The sequence below is a fragment of the Panicum virgatum genome, chromosome 2K, assembly GCF_016808335.1.
Source record: "Panicum virgatum strain AP13 chromosome 2K, P.virgatum_v5, whole genome shotgun sequence".
Classification (NCBI taxonomy): domain Eukaryota; kingdom Viridiplantae; phylum Streptophyta; class Magnoliopsida; order Poales; family Poaceae; genus Panicum; species Panicum virgatum.
In genome coordinates this window covers 19,985,255-19,998,792 of record NC_053137.1, presented here as the reverse complement: position 1 = coordinate 19,998,792, position 13,538 = coordinate 19,985,255, and positions in this window count along the sequence as shown.

Below are 13,538 nucleotides of genomic sequence, written 5' to 3'. Positions count from 1 at the left end.
AGTGAGATTAAATAGCGAAAAGATGGAAGACGGATCGGCAGTTTCACATTCTACGAGGAGCCAGTTGCAGAGACATTGCGTCTTCCTTGGTGGTTGCAGTGTGTTTAATGAGCATTAACGGGAAGATGAAGCGACGGATTGGTTTTGGAACTATCATTGCCAAAAACCAGGGGGGCATGTGTTATCGCCATAAATTAACAGGATTAATTTATGGGCTGAAAGCAAGAGGGGCTTAAAGCAGAAGAATAATTCTGTTGTTTCGCCATGCGCTCAAGCTCGTTCATCAGGCTCTGAGAGTGCCGATGAAGCGAATGGCGAAACAACAGAATGTGTTGTCGGTCGAAACCCACCGGCGAGCAGCGACGGGCAACATGAAGAGCCGGGAGGTTGCTGGAGTGCTGGCAGGCACTGCTCCCTCGTCGACGACCCGCAATTCCGTCACGCGCTCGGAGAATGTGTGGAAAGCCGGGCGTGCCACCTGACCTATACCCGATCAGGAGGGTGCGAACGTGCTCCGAACAGTTTCCTGCGTACAAAGACACATGTAGATATAAGTCCGAGCCGTGGTCGGCACCCCGGGACGACTCTTGCATCGGCTTTAAAGAGCCGATCGAGTCCCGGTGTTAGATTGGATCTGATCGTATCCAGATATGATAAGATAAGCAAATAACTATAAAACTGCTTCAATTAAATCTAACTAATCTAATCCACGATGGTAAAAGCTTCACTGCTAGATCGGAACATCCTACACATGGCTAGGCCTAATGAACGTAACAGATAACTAAACCATAACCCAAAACAGAGGCCTAAGAACTAGTAAGAGCCGATTCCCGGAACAATCCCTATCAAGGCTAAGATAAAGCATCTACTACGCCACCGGATTGTCCAATCCGTTTACAAGGCCTAACCTAGCAGATATTACGCAAACTCTTAAGATAAGAGCAAACCATAACAGATCAGATCTATTAAACTTAAAAGAAGCAGGGTGTTGCCTCTGTGCAACTAATTCTATGCAACAAGAACTAGCATGAGATTGAAACGTGACTGCACAGAGACAACATGATATTCGTAGATGATAAACAATAAAGCACGACAGATCAACTAAAGACCATGCTACGAACATCAGGATAACTAGCATTACTCGCCATAAAAAAACACTTCAGTACGAATAATACCAAGGTAAAAGCAAGAACAACGCTGCCCTGATCACAAGAAGCGATCAGGGCAGCATGGCGCTTACTTGGATGAAACCCTAGGATTAGGGATGGCGATGCGCCGAGAGTTGTTGTTTGCGAGACGTGATGACGCTCTCTCTTTACGAATAACAAAGGGTACATATTTATAGTCCGGAGACTTGGGAAACAATCTAAGCTAATCTTGTCCCGATCGGACTCTATCTCTAATCTTGAACTAAATCTAAGATACATGGCCCATGTAGCCCAGATGCTCACGCAGGAGCCGATTTACAAGTCTTCTTAATCTTCTGCTTTAAGCCCATCTTACTTTCGGCCCATAAATTAATCCTGTTAATTTATGGCGATAACAGATTCATAAGAAGAAGATTTACCGGAGGAAATCGATTTAAACTCCCTAGAACAAGGGACTTGCCAAACCCTAGCTCCTTTACCTTGGGGTGAGCTCTTCCTTGCACCAAGAGCTTGAATCCAAGCCGCCCAGGGAAGGAGTACGCGGGAGAGAGGATCCCCCACCCAATTGAAGCTCCCTTGGGCCTTGGATCAAGAGTAGAGGGAGGGTTTTGAATCCCTAGGGTTTGGGGTGAGAGAGAGCACGGGAGAGAGTGAGAGAGGGCACGGGAGAGAGTAAAAACGGTTTATAACGTTTGGGAACAGTCACCAAACACAAACACATGATATACCACTCCAAGTCCGGAGTATCCGGAAGAATACCCGGAGTATCCGGGTTAATCTGGAGTTTCTGGTCTAATACCCGGAGTATCCGGATATTTCCGGAAGTTCCGGGTCCAAATCCGGAAGTTCCGGTTTTGTCTAGCTCCAGATTTTGAAAACTAGGCTTGGATCCATTTCCGACTCGATTCGTAACAGAACGTCTTAAGTCACTAATCAGCTAATTAAATCCCAAGTTTAACACTCGGGTGTTACACCCGGACCCATTCGATAGGGTCCGAGGGCCCGATGCTCTACCTCGACGGGATCCCCCTTCTAGGCACCCTCGACTGGCCTTGAACACTGCGTAGGATGTCTCGAACTCCGCGTTTGAGGGTCGCTTGTACGGCACATCCCTACAGTCCCTGACTCTGGCGATCTGGGGCGCCTGTCGAACCCCCCGAAGGGCCAGGCTTCGAACCCCTGATCAGTAAGGCCTCAGAATGCGATTCCTTCGGGGGTGAAGGGACTCCCGAAGGAATATTCCATCTTGATTCGAAAACGACGCAGAGTCGCAAGTCACGCGCGTGGGTCTTCCGCTGGTAGTGGGCGACGTGGCCCAATTCATGCGGTGCGGTGCGGGCGCGCCTTTTCAGGAGGCAGCCTCGGGCAGACGAAGTGGCGTGGGCGGCGGCTGACGGATGGGAAAGCGCAACAGTCGCGCCGCGCCCGCCGGTTACCGTGCCGCAGTTATTGCTGCGTGCGCGCGTGGGAGACTCCGCGGTCGTGGGGCCCAGCCGTCAGCGATAACGAAATCTACCACATTCAATGCGGTAGATTTGGGACGTGGCTGCGGCTGCGCCCATCACGATGAATAAAAACGAAAAGAAAGGGGGTGTTTGGGCTCACCTGGCCATTTGCCTTCATCCTACTTCGCCTTCTCCGCCTCCCCTGCATCCTGAGCCCGCAGCCAAGAGCGGAAGGAGGAAGAGGAAGGAGAGAGAGAGAAAAAAGGGAGAAAGAGAGAGAGCACCTTAGCCATTTCGGAGCCTTTACTCCCGCATCCCCCTTCGACTCGCAGAGATGTCGGACATCCAGGAGCCTTTGTCGTGGGGCAAGTCCTCCGCCACCGTGGCGGTTCTGGAGCAGCTGGTCGCCGACCGGCTGCTACCGCGGAACTCCGACTCGGGGGCGCCGGCGTGGATTTCCCCGCACCCGGACGAGACCGAGCCGAAGCCCCCGCAAGGCTACGTCGTGAGTTTCGTGCGCCTCCATGAGCGAGGCTTCGGTGTCCCCATCAGCAGGTTCATGAGGGCTTTGTGTGAGTACTACGGAGTGGAGCTGCACAACATCAGCCCCAACTCCATCTCGCAGGCGGCGGTCTTCGTCGCCGTCTGCGAGGGGTACCTTGGCATCAAAGCCCACAGGGACCTCTGGATCCATCTGTTCCGCGGCAAACTCTTCGTCGAGAACGCGCGGGGCCAACCGAGGCGGTTCGCGCGCGCCGGTGGCCAGATGCTCCACGTCCGTCCGACCCGGAGGAATTTTTACATCTTGAGCAAGATGACGACGAACAATGCCGGGTGGAGTCGAGGGTGGTTCTACCTTCGGAACTATAGGGGCGCGCTCCCGGCGTTCACTAACAAAGTTCTCCAGGAGCGACTGCCGAAGTGGGACTGGGGGGTGTCGCCCCCAGCGCAACAAGCCAAGCTCGAGGGCCTCACCGACGCGCTGGTGCGTCTGGCGAAGAAGGGGTTGACGGCGGCGGCCATCATCGCGAACTTCCATCGGCAGAGGGTGATTCCTCTCGTGGAAAGGGCCCTGCCGATCTTCCAGCTCACTCTCGGGAGCCAGGTTGAAGGCTCGAGGACGTCGAACAAGCTGCTTTCCCACTCCGCCGCCGCCCGGAGGGCGAAGTACGTGGTGGCGGAGTTCCCCCAAAATCCCGAGGATCTCTGGAGGATCAAGATGCGCCCCGAGCCGGGGTACATTTCTCTGGTAAGTTTTGATTTCGAATCCGCTGTGTGTTGTGTTGCCCCCTTTTCCTGACTCCATCTCGGGCGTGCTTTGCAGGGGTTGAGGTGCAGCACCTCGAAGCCCCGGTCCCGGAACAACGCCAGATCAACCGTCTCCATGCGGAGAAGATGAAAAGGCGGAAGGACGCGGTGGAGGCAAAGGTGGAGAGGAAGAGGAAAACGAAGGCGAGGCACGACAAGGCGTGCAAGCTTGCTCGTGCGGAGGGGAAGCCGTGTCCCGCCACACCATGCTCTGAGGAGCGACGGGGCGGCAGCGGGTGCGAGCCCCCTCCGTTCTACCAGTGGGACGATGACGAGGGGGCGCCCGTGGCGCCAGAAGAGACGAGGGCCGTGGCGGAGTCATCGGCGAACCCCTCCCTCGAGGGTGCGGAGCGGGAATCATCCCCGCCAGCAGCCGGTGAGGAGACACCCGCGCCCCAGGTGCTGATCCGTGGTGACGAGGCTGCGGCGGGTGAGGAGTCGTCCGTGCGGGCAGCCTCGAGTCACCAAGCCGACACGAGGGGGCGCCCTCGGGGCAGTCTTCGAGGGGCGGCACGGTGACTCGGGCCCGAAGAAGCACCACGAGGAAGCGGAGCATGAGTGCTCGATCTGGGTAAGTAAACTTCGGTTTCGTTTTTGTTGCATGTTTGGTCGATTTCTCGATCTTGTTGTCCTCAACTTGTGTTCCTCGATTTTCAGCCCCGGGGCCGTTCCCAAGGATGCAGTGCAGCTTGCCCCGACTAAGGCACTCAAGACCGGGGCACGCAGCACGCAGCACACGGTGTCACAGCCCCTGCCTGTCGTGGACCTCGTGGCGGAGGTAGCGAAACTGCGGGCCGCCGTGGCCCGAGGGGCCCAGGCAGCCCAGCAAGCCCGAGTACAGGAGGAGGGCGACGCCGGCCAGAGCGGTGCCGAGGCAGCCGTTCAGGCTGACAAAGCCGAGGAGACCGGCCGGGGCGGTGTCGGTGGCGCCGTGCGGGCCGTCATTGAAGTCGAGGCCGGCTGGGGCGGCGCGGCTAGCGCCGCCTGGCCGGTTACAGAAGGAGAAGCTGGTGGGGGAGCGCAGGAGCGCCCCGCCAACCATGTGGAGGAGGAGGCCCTCGTCCTCGAGCCCCTGAGGGCCGAGGGCGAGGGCATCGCAGAGGAAGAGATGGCGCAAGGGGCGCCGGGGGTGGATGGAGCCCCCGTCTCGGAGCCCACCGAGGCCCGGGACGAGGGTACCGTCGCGGTGGTGTCCGCGCCAACGGCGCAAGAGAGCGCGGTGGCGGTGGTGGAGCTGCCGGACAGCAGCGAAGAATATGGGGACTCGATGGACATCGACCCCGCTGCTGCGGCAAGCGCTGCCGCGCACATCGCCGAGTTCGCGTCGGCCAGCGCGGGGGTGCTCGAGGCGGGGACGTCCGAGGAGGCCCATCACGGGGCGATCGTCCCGTCTGGGCCCCACTCGGAGTTTCTCCGCAAGGAGCAAGAGGAGGAGGAGGCCTGGAACGCGCAGATGCGCGTCAGTCGCGAGATCTTGCAAGCCCTCGACCGCGCCTTCCAGCTCCATCAGAATGCGGATTACCAGGTCAGCCAGGTAAATATTTCCCCCCAAAAATTGCTCGGATTCGGTTTAAGTTTAATGTGTCTTTACCCACATCTTTCCTCTTGCAGCGGCTGAGGGACATCTCACGCGAAAAGAGCGCCGAGATGACCCGGATGTATTCCCAGATGAGCCAGCTCGGGCAGCACAACACCGAGCTGGTGCTCAAGAACATCGACGCCAACACGAAAATGGCGGATCTGGGAGCACGTCAGCAGGCGCTGGAGGAGGAGCTGGCGCGGGTTACCGATGAGCGGGACGTTCAGAAGGTGGCGGCGGAGCAGAAGGCCCGAGAGGCCGAGGCGCAAGCTGCCGAGCTGCAACGCCTCCGGACGGCGCTCGAGGAGAGGGCTCGGGAGGCTGAGGCGCAAAGCGCTGAGCTGTAGCGCCTCAGCATAGCGCTCGAGCAGCAGAAGGCCGAGCTCCTCCACAAGCAGGTGGCCGTGGTTGCGCTCACCGGGACCCTCCGGGAAAAGGGCGAGGCCCTCGAGGGGAAGGAGATGGCCCTCCAAAACATGGGGGCTACCCTTAAGGAGAAGGAAGCCTCCTTGTCCTCGCTCGAAGAGGCCGCCCGGACCCAGAGGGATGAGGCACAGAGGAACATCATGGGTGAGTACCTTCGAGTTTTCGTCGATTTGTTTCTTTTCGTAGTTGACGTTGATTTCCTTTGTGCAGAGCTGAGGCAGAAGGTGGCAGACAAGACCGCGGTGAAGGAAGCGGTCCACACCGCGCTCACGGCGGCACAGGCGGAATTTGCTGAGCTGGAGCAAACTGCCATGAGCGTGTGTCAAGAGCTCGAGGGGGAGGGTGCCGTCTCGGGCAGTTCGGTGATCAGCCGCCTGCGCGCGCTAGGCGGCCGGATTGCCGAACACGCCAAGAGCACTTTCCGTCTCGGTGTCCTGCGGGCTCTCGCCGTGGCCTCGACGCATTACCTCATGGATCTCCAGAGGGTGTCATCGGGGTACGTCGTTCCCGATGATGCTGATGCGGACGCTGCGTCGGCCATCATGGACAAAGCGGACGCAGCCGCAGAGGAGTTCGCCACCATCCTTGCTGAGAAGCTCGAAGCCGACATCCCTCCCATTGCTGAATTCGATGCCCCTGAAGACCCGCAAGGGGGGATGGTAGCCTGTAGGAAGTCTAGGCCTTGAAGCCTATCTAAATAGATTAGTGATTATTGTAGTCGCACTTTGTAATCGCATCTTATGAATATAAGAGATTTATTTTCGTTGAATTGATTGCGTGGCCCATCGAGGCCTTGTACGTTCGAGCCTATGTTTCTTTACTTTATTTCCGTGTTGTTGTATGCGACTTAGATTAACGTCTATGAGGAATTTCGCGTTCATAAGCAACGTAGGCATGGGATGGTGAGGGGGTGCCGTATCCCGGAGGCGTAGGCGGCCCCGGGACTCAGCCGGCCCCGTACCGTAGTTACTTACGCCTCGCGTCCGTTTCTTCCAAGGATACGAGAAGCTTAGGAGCGAGACGGAAATATTTCGAAAAAACATTGGTGATTTTTTGGGATGTTCGGGGGTTCCCCCCGTAGTAGCCACCGAGGGAGGCTCGGCTTTGCCGAGGGTAAAGCCGAGAGTACCTTAGTGTTCGTGCACATCCGAGCCTTCGAGGGTCTGGAAGGTTCCCAAAAATCAATAAGTAAAGCGTACTTCCTTATTATTTCGGGGAATTGAAAATCCGAGTACAAACAATTTACAAATAGCTTGGAATATTAAGGATAGAAGCGACGTAGCTGTTGAATGTTCCAAGCATTGGTGAGGACTTCGCCGTTTTCGTTCGCCAGCTTGTACGTGCCAGGTTTGAGCACCTCGGCGATTATCTACGGTCCTTCCCATGGTGGTGAGAGCTTGTGGCGGCCCCTATTGTCCTGTCGAAGCCTTAGCACCAAGTCCCCTTCGTTTAGGTCTCGGTGTCGGACCCTCTGCGCTTGATACCTTCGTAAGGACTGCTGGTAGCGCGCAGAGTGGAGGAGCGCCACGTCTCGAGTCTCGTCCACTTGGTCCAGCAAGTCTTCGCGAGCTCGCTGGTTTTGTTGCTCTTGGTATGCCTTGAGCCTTGGCGATCCGTACTCCAAGTCAGTGGGGAGTATGGCCTCGGCGCCATAGACGAGGAAGAACGGAGAAAAGCCCGTGGCACTGCTTGGGGTCGTCCTTAGGCTCCAGATGACCGAGGGCAGCTCCGTGAGCCACCTCCGGCCAAACTTGTTCAGCTTGTTGAAGATCCTTGGCTTCAGTCCTTGGAGGATCATGCCATTGGCACGCTCCACTTGCCCGTTCGTCTGTGGGTGTGCCACAGCCGACCAGTCCACACGTATGTGGAAACTGTCGCAGAATGCCAAGAACTTCTTGCCTGTGAACTAGGTGCCGTTGTCGGTGATGATCGAGTTCGGGACCCCGAACCTGAAGACGATGTCGTTGAAGAATAGAACTGCTTGCTCGGATTTGATCTTGCCGATGGGTCGAGCCTCGATCCACTTGGAGAATTTGTCGACCGCAACCAACAAGTGGGTGAAGCCCCCGGGCGCCCTCTTCAGCGGACCGACGAGGTCCAGTCCCCACACAGCGAAAGGCCATGTGATGGGGATGGTCTGCAGAGCATGGGCCGGGAGGTGTGTTTTTCGAGCACAGAACTGGCAACCCTCGTAGGTCCGCACAACGTCGGTGGCGTCGGCGACCGCGGTGGGCCAATAAAAACCTTGCCGAAATGCGTTAACCACGAGGGTGCGCGGCGCGGCGTGATGGCCGCAGATGCCGGCATGGATGTCGCGGATCAGCTCCTTGCCCTCGGGGATAGGGATGCATCGTTGCAGGATACCCGAGGGACTGTGTTTGTATAGCTCGTTGTCGATTAAGGTGAAGGACTTGGCCCGCCTGGCGAGGCGCCGCGCCTGAGCACGGTTCGAGGGTAAGACCCCTCGAATCATCCAGTCGAGGTACTGGACGCGCCAATCTCGCGAAGTGGGGGCCTCGTCAATTTCCATTGCCTCGGCCTCGTCCGCGGAGGTAGTCCCGAAGTCAATGTCCATGGGCTCGACCTCGTCGGCCAGGAAGTTCCCGCCGGAGGGCCCAGCGGGCGAGAGGCCTGGCTCCGTCGGATCCTTGAATTCAACGGAGGGCTTGGTGATGTCGCGGGCGAAATATTCGGGGGATCGGTGGTCCGCCTCGAAGCGATCTTGGCCAGTTCGTCGGTGTCCTCATTGTACTTGCGCGGGATGTGATTGAGCTCTAGGCCGTCGAACTTGTCTTAGAGGCGGCGCACTGCATTGCAGTACGCCTCCATCTTTGGGTCGTGACAGCTAGACTCCTTCATCACTTGGTCGACGACGAGTTGAGAGTCACCGCACGCATCGAGGCGCTTGACGCCGAGCTCGATGGCGATACGGAGGCCGCTGAGGAGGGTCTCGTACTCCGCCATGTTGTTTGACGCAGGGAAATGTAAGCGTATAATGTACCGCATGTGTTCTCCGAGGGGTGAGATGAAGAGGAGGCCGGCACCGGCGCCGGTTTTCATCACCGACCCGTCGAAGTACATAGTCCAGCATTCGCCCTAGATTTGTGGTGGGGGTAGCTAAGTGTCCGTCCATTCAGCCACGAAGTCGGCCAAGATTTGAGACTTGATCGCTTTGCAGGGGGCGTAGGTGAGAGTTTCTCCCATCAGCTCCACAGACCATTTGGCAATTCTACCCTCGGATTCCCGGTTGCGGGCTATCTCTCCCAAGGGGAAAGACGAGACCACGGTGACGGGATGGGCCTCGAAGTAGTGGCGCAGCTTGCGCCGAGCCAAAACCACTGCGTAGAGCAGCTTCTGAATCTGCGGATAGCGTGTCTTAGTTTCAGACAACACCTCGCTGATGTAGTACACCGGCCGCTGGACGGGCAGAGCATGGCCCTCCTCATGTCTTTCGACCACGATCACCGCGCTGACCACTTGGGTCATCGCAGCTACGTACAGATAGAGGGGCTCGCCGTCCGTGGGTGGTGTGAGAATGGGAGCGTGAGTGAGCGACGCCTTCAGCCTTTTGAGGGCTACTTGAGCTTCGGGGGTCCACGTGAAGCGCTCGGTTTTCCTCAAGAGTCAATACAGGGGTAAGCCTTTCTCGCCGAGACGCGAGACGAAACGGCTAAGGGACGCTAGGCATCCCATGACCCTCTGTACCCCCTTTAGGTCTCGGATCGGTCCCATCCGAGTGATGGCCGAGACTTTGTCAGGGTTGGGTTCGATGCCCCGCTGGGAGACAATGAAGCCCAAGAGCATGCCTCGAGGCACCCCAAACACGCACTTCTCGGGGTTGAGTTTCACCCCTTTGGCGCCCGTAGGCAATCGAATGCGATCCTGAGATCGGCAACCAGGTCGTCCGCCTTCCTGGATTTTAAAACGATGTCGTCGACATATGCCTCTACGCTGCGCCCGAGATGGTCTCCGAAAACGTGGAGCATGCACCGTTGATAGGAAGCTCCAGCGTTTCTGAGGCCGAAGGGCATCGTAACGTAGTAGTACATGCCGAAAGGTGTGATAAAAGAAGTCGCGAGCTGGTCGGACCCTTTCATCTTGATTTGGTGGTAACCGGAGTAAGCATCAAGAAAGGATAAAAGCTCACACCCCGCAGTAGAATCTACAATCTGATCAATTCGTGGCAAAGGAAAGGGAACCTTCGGACATGTCTTATTTAAACTAGTGTAATCTACACACATCCTCCAGTTTCCACTCTTTTTCTTTACTAATACTAGATTAACTAGCCACTCGGGATGGAATACCTCTTTGATGAATCCGGCCGCCAGAAGTTTCTGCAACTCCTCGCCGATCGCCCGGCACTTGAGCTCGTTAAAGCGTCGCAGGCGCTGCTTCACCGGCTTAGAGTTGGGTCGGACATCAAGGGAGTGCTCGGCGACCTCCCTCGGTATGCCAGGCATATCCGAGGGGCTCCACGCGAAGATGTCAGCGTTGGCGCGGAGTAAATCGACGAGCACCACTTCCTACTTGCTGTCGAGGGTGGTGCTGATCTGCAATGCCTTGTCGTCGTGTTGGCTCGGGTCGAAGGGCACCTTCTTGATACCCTCGGCGGGTTCGAAGCTCCCGGCGTGCCGGTGCGTGGAGTCCGAGGCCTCGCTTGACATTTTGTCGAGGGTGGCTGCGAGGGCCTCGTCCTCCGCTTGAGCCTCCGCGTGCTCGACGAACTCAACGTCGCACTCGTAGACGTGCTCGAACGAAGAGCCGATGGTGATGACGCCCTTTGGACCCGGCATCTTTAGCTTGAGGTAGGTGTAGTTGGGGACGGCCATGAACTTGGCGTAGCAAAGATGACCAAGGATGGCAAGATAGGATCCTCGAAACCCCACCACCTCGAAAGTGAGTACCTCCTTGCGGAAGTTGGCTGTTGTGCCGAAGCACACAGGCAGATCGATCTGGCCGAGGGGTTGGACTCGCTTCCCCGGCACAACGCCATGGAATGGCGACTTGCTGGGCCGAAGCTTGTCCAGTCTGATCCCCATGAGCTCCAAGGTGTGGGCGTACATGATGTTGAGGCTGCTGCCTCCGTCCATGACCACCTTGGAGAAGCGGGTGTTGCCGATGATGGGGTCGACAACGAGCGGATACCGTCCCGGATGTGGGACGTAGTCGGGGTGGTCCTCGCGGCCAAAGGTAATGGTATCCATTGACCAATCGAGGTAGGATGGTGTGGCTTTGGTGACAGAGAAAACTTCCTGGCGCTCACGCTTGCGCTGCCGAGAAGTCATGTTCGTCATTGCTCCTCCAAAGATGAAGAGGGTGTTCTCCACTAGGGGGAACTCGTCGTCTCCACCTTTGTCGTCGGCATCCTTCTTCTTGTCTTCGTCGCGATGTGCGACGCGGTTGTAGTACTTCTTGAGCATTTCGCACTGCTCGAGGGTATGATTGACCGGGCCCTTGTGGTAAGGGCGCGGCTTCTTAAGCATGTCGTCGAACTGGCCACCACCACCTCGAGGGGGGCCTCGAGGTCCTTTGCAGTCTGGGGCGGCAGCGAAGGCCTCCTCAGAGTCCTCTGCCTGCCCCGACCTGCGCTGGTTCGGTGGGACCGGCTTCTTTCCCTTCCTCCCCCGCTTCTGTTTCTTAGCGGGGGCGTTGGGCTTGGGGTTGCTGCCCTCCGCGGGCGCATCGTCCTTGCGCTTGCTCGACTTGTCGTCGAAGATAGCACCAACAGCCTCCTCACCGGTGGCATAGTTGGTGGCAGCGTCGAACAACTCATTGGTGTTGACGGGTCGGCTTCTCGCAAGTTCGTGCACCAGGTTCCTGCACGTCGTACCCTCGAGGAAAGCGTTGATGACCTCGACATGGGTGATGCTGGGGAGCTCGGTGCATTGCTTGGAGAAGCGTCGTACGTAGTCACGCAGGGACTCGCGGGGCTTTTGGCGAAACCCTTTGAGGTCCCAGGAGTTCCTAGGGCGCACGAACGTGCCCTAAAAATTGCCCATGAAGATATGGACCAAGTTGGCCCAGTTGTGGATCCGATCTGCAGGCAGGTGCTCGAGCCACGTTCGTGTGGCATCAGCAAGATGAAGAGGAAGGTTGCGGATGATGACCGCGTCCTCTGCCACACCGCCTAGCTGGCACACTAGGCGGTAGTCATTGAGCCAGACTGCAGGATCAGTCTCGCCCGAGTACTTGACGAGGGTGTTGGGTTGTTGAAAGCGCGGGGGAAAAGATGCAGTTCGGATCTCCCGGCTGAACACCCGGGTGCCCGGAGGCTGCGGTGACTCACTCGCTGGAGTCTTCAGAGCAGGTGAGGCAGTAAGCCGTCGCCAGCTAGAACGAGCGGAGATTGTCGGGGTTGCGGACCCCGGAGTAGTCCTCGGCCTCCTCGGCTGTGAAGTTGTTCATGAAGAAGTTGATGTCGTCGGCGATCGAGCTCGCCGTCTCGGGGTAGGATTCGTCAGGAGACGACGCGACGAGGCTGCGGATCGATAGAAGATGATGACCCGGCAGATCCTCATGCTAGGCGAAGTTAGTGCTGGTTGAAGAGACGTAGGCGGCAGCGTTGCGCATCCCGAAGGGGAAAGGTGATGGCGAGGTCGAACCCCTCCTGGGAGGCACTGGTGCTGCAGCAGATAACGATGTCGGAGTGGGCAAGCTCTAACTTGGCATGAGTGCTCTCAAGAGTCTTGACTTTTCCCTTTTCCCTCTTGATGACGGATGTATACTCATTAATGAGGTTAGTGAATTCATAAGGGTCAAGCTCTTCATCACTATCATCTTCACTATTTACCTCACATACCTTTGTGTTTCCTTTTGCCATGAGGCACATGGGAGGAGGAGGTAGTGGTGGTTCTTCATTGGTGAGGGCGATGGTGACGATATCTTCTTCATCACTTGAATCTTCGCTTGATGAGATATCGGTCACCCATTCTTGTTTTTCCACCAAGAAGCTTCTCTTGGTGTGCCCTTTCTTCTTTGGGAAGAGCTTGGTCTTCTTGTCATGACTCTTCTTCTTCCCAAGCTTCTTGTTCTTGTTCTTCTTTTCATCCTCTTCATCATCGCTTGAATCATGGCGATGTTTCCTTTTGTTTTCCTTCTTTCTCTTGTCCGGCTTGGGGCAATCGGGATAGATGTGGCCTTTTTCTCCACAATTGTAGCATGTTTTGTACTTGACGTCTTCCCTTGGCCGGAACATTCTTCTTTTAGGGTCAAAGTTGTAACCCTTCTTGTTTATCTTGTCGCTCAAGCGTGTGAACTTTCTCATCATAAGAGCAAGTTCTCCATCTTCTTCATCATCGCTTGAGCTTTCATGATGATCTTCTTCTTCATTGCTTGAGCTTGATTCTTGCTTGACCATCTTGAGCTTGCGGTGCTTGTTGGCCTTAGTTTTGAGAGCAATTGTTTTGCTTGTAGTTGGCTCTTCGGACATACCAAGGATCCCCATTTCATGAGCGCGAATTTCACCCACAAGCTCTCCCACTTCCATCGTATCAAGATTCTCCTTTTGAAGCATAGCATTGATAATGTTGTATTTGGGCTTCGGAAGGAGCATGAGAATCTTGCGGTTGATGGAGCCACTGTCAATTTTAGAAACTTCAAGAGCATTAATGTCCTTGACAATGACATTCAAGT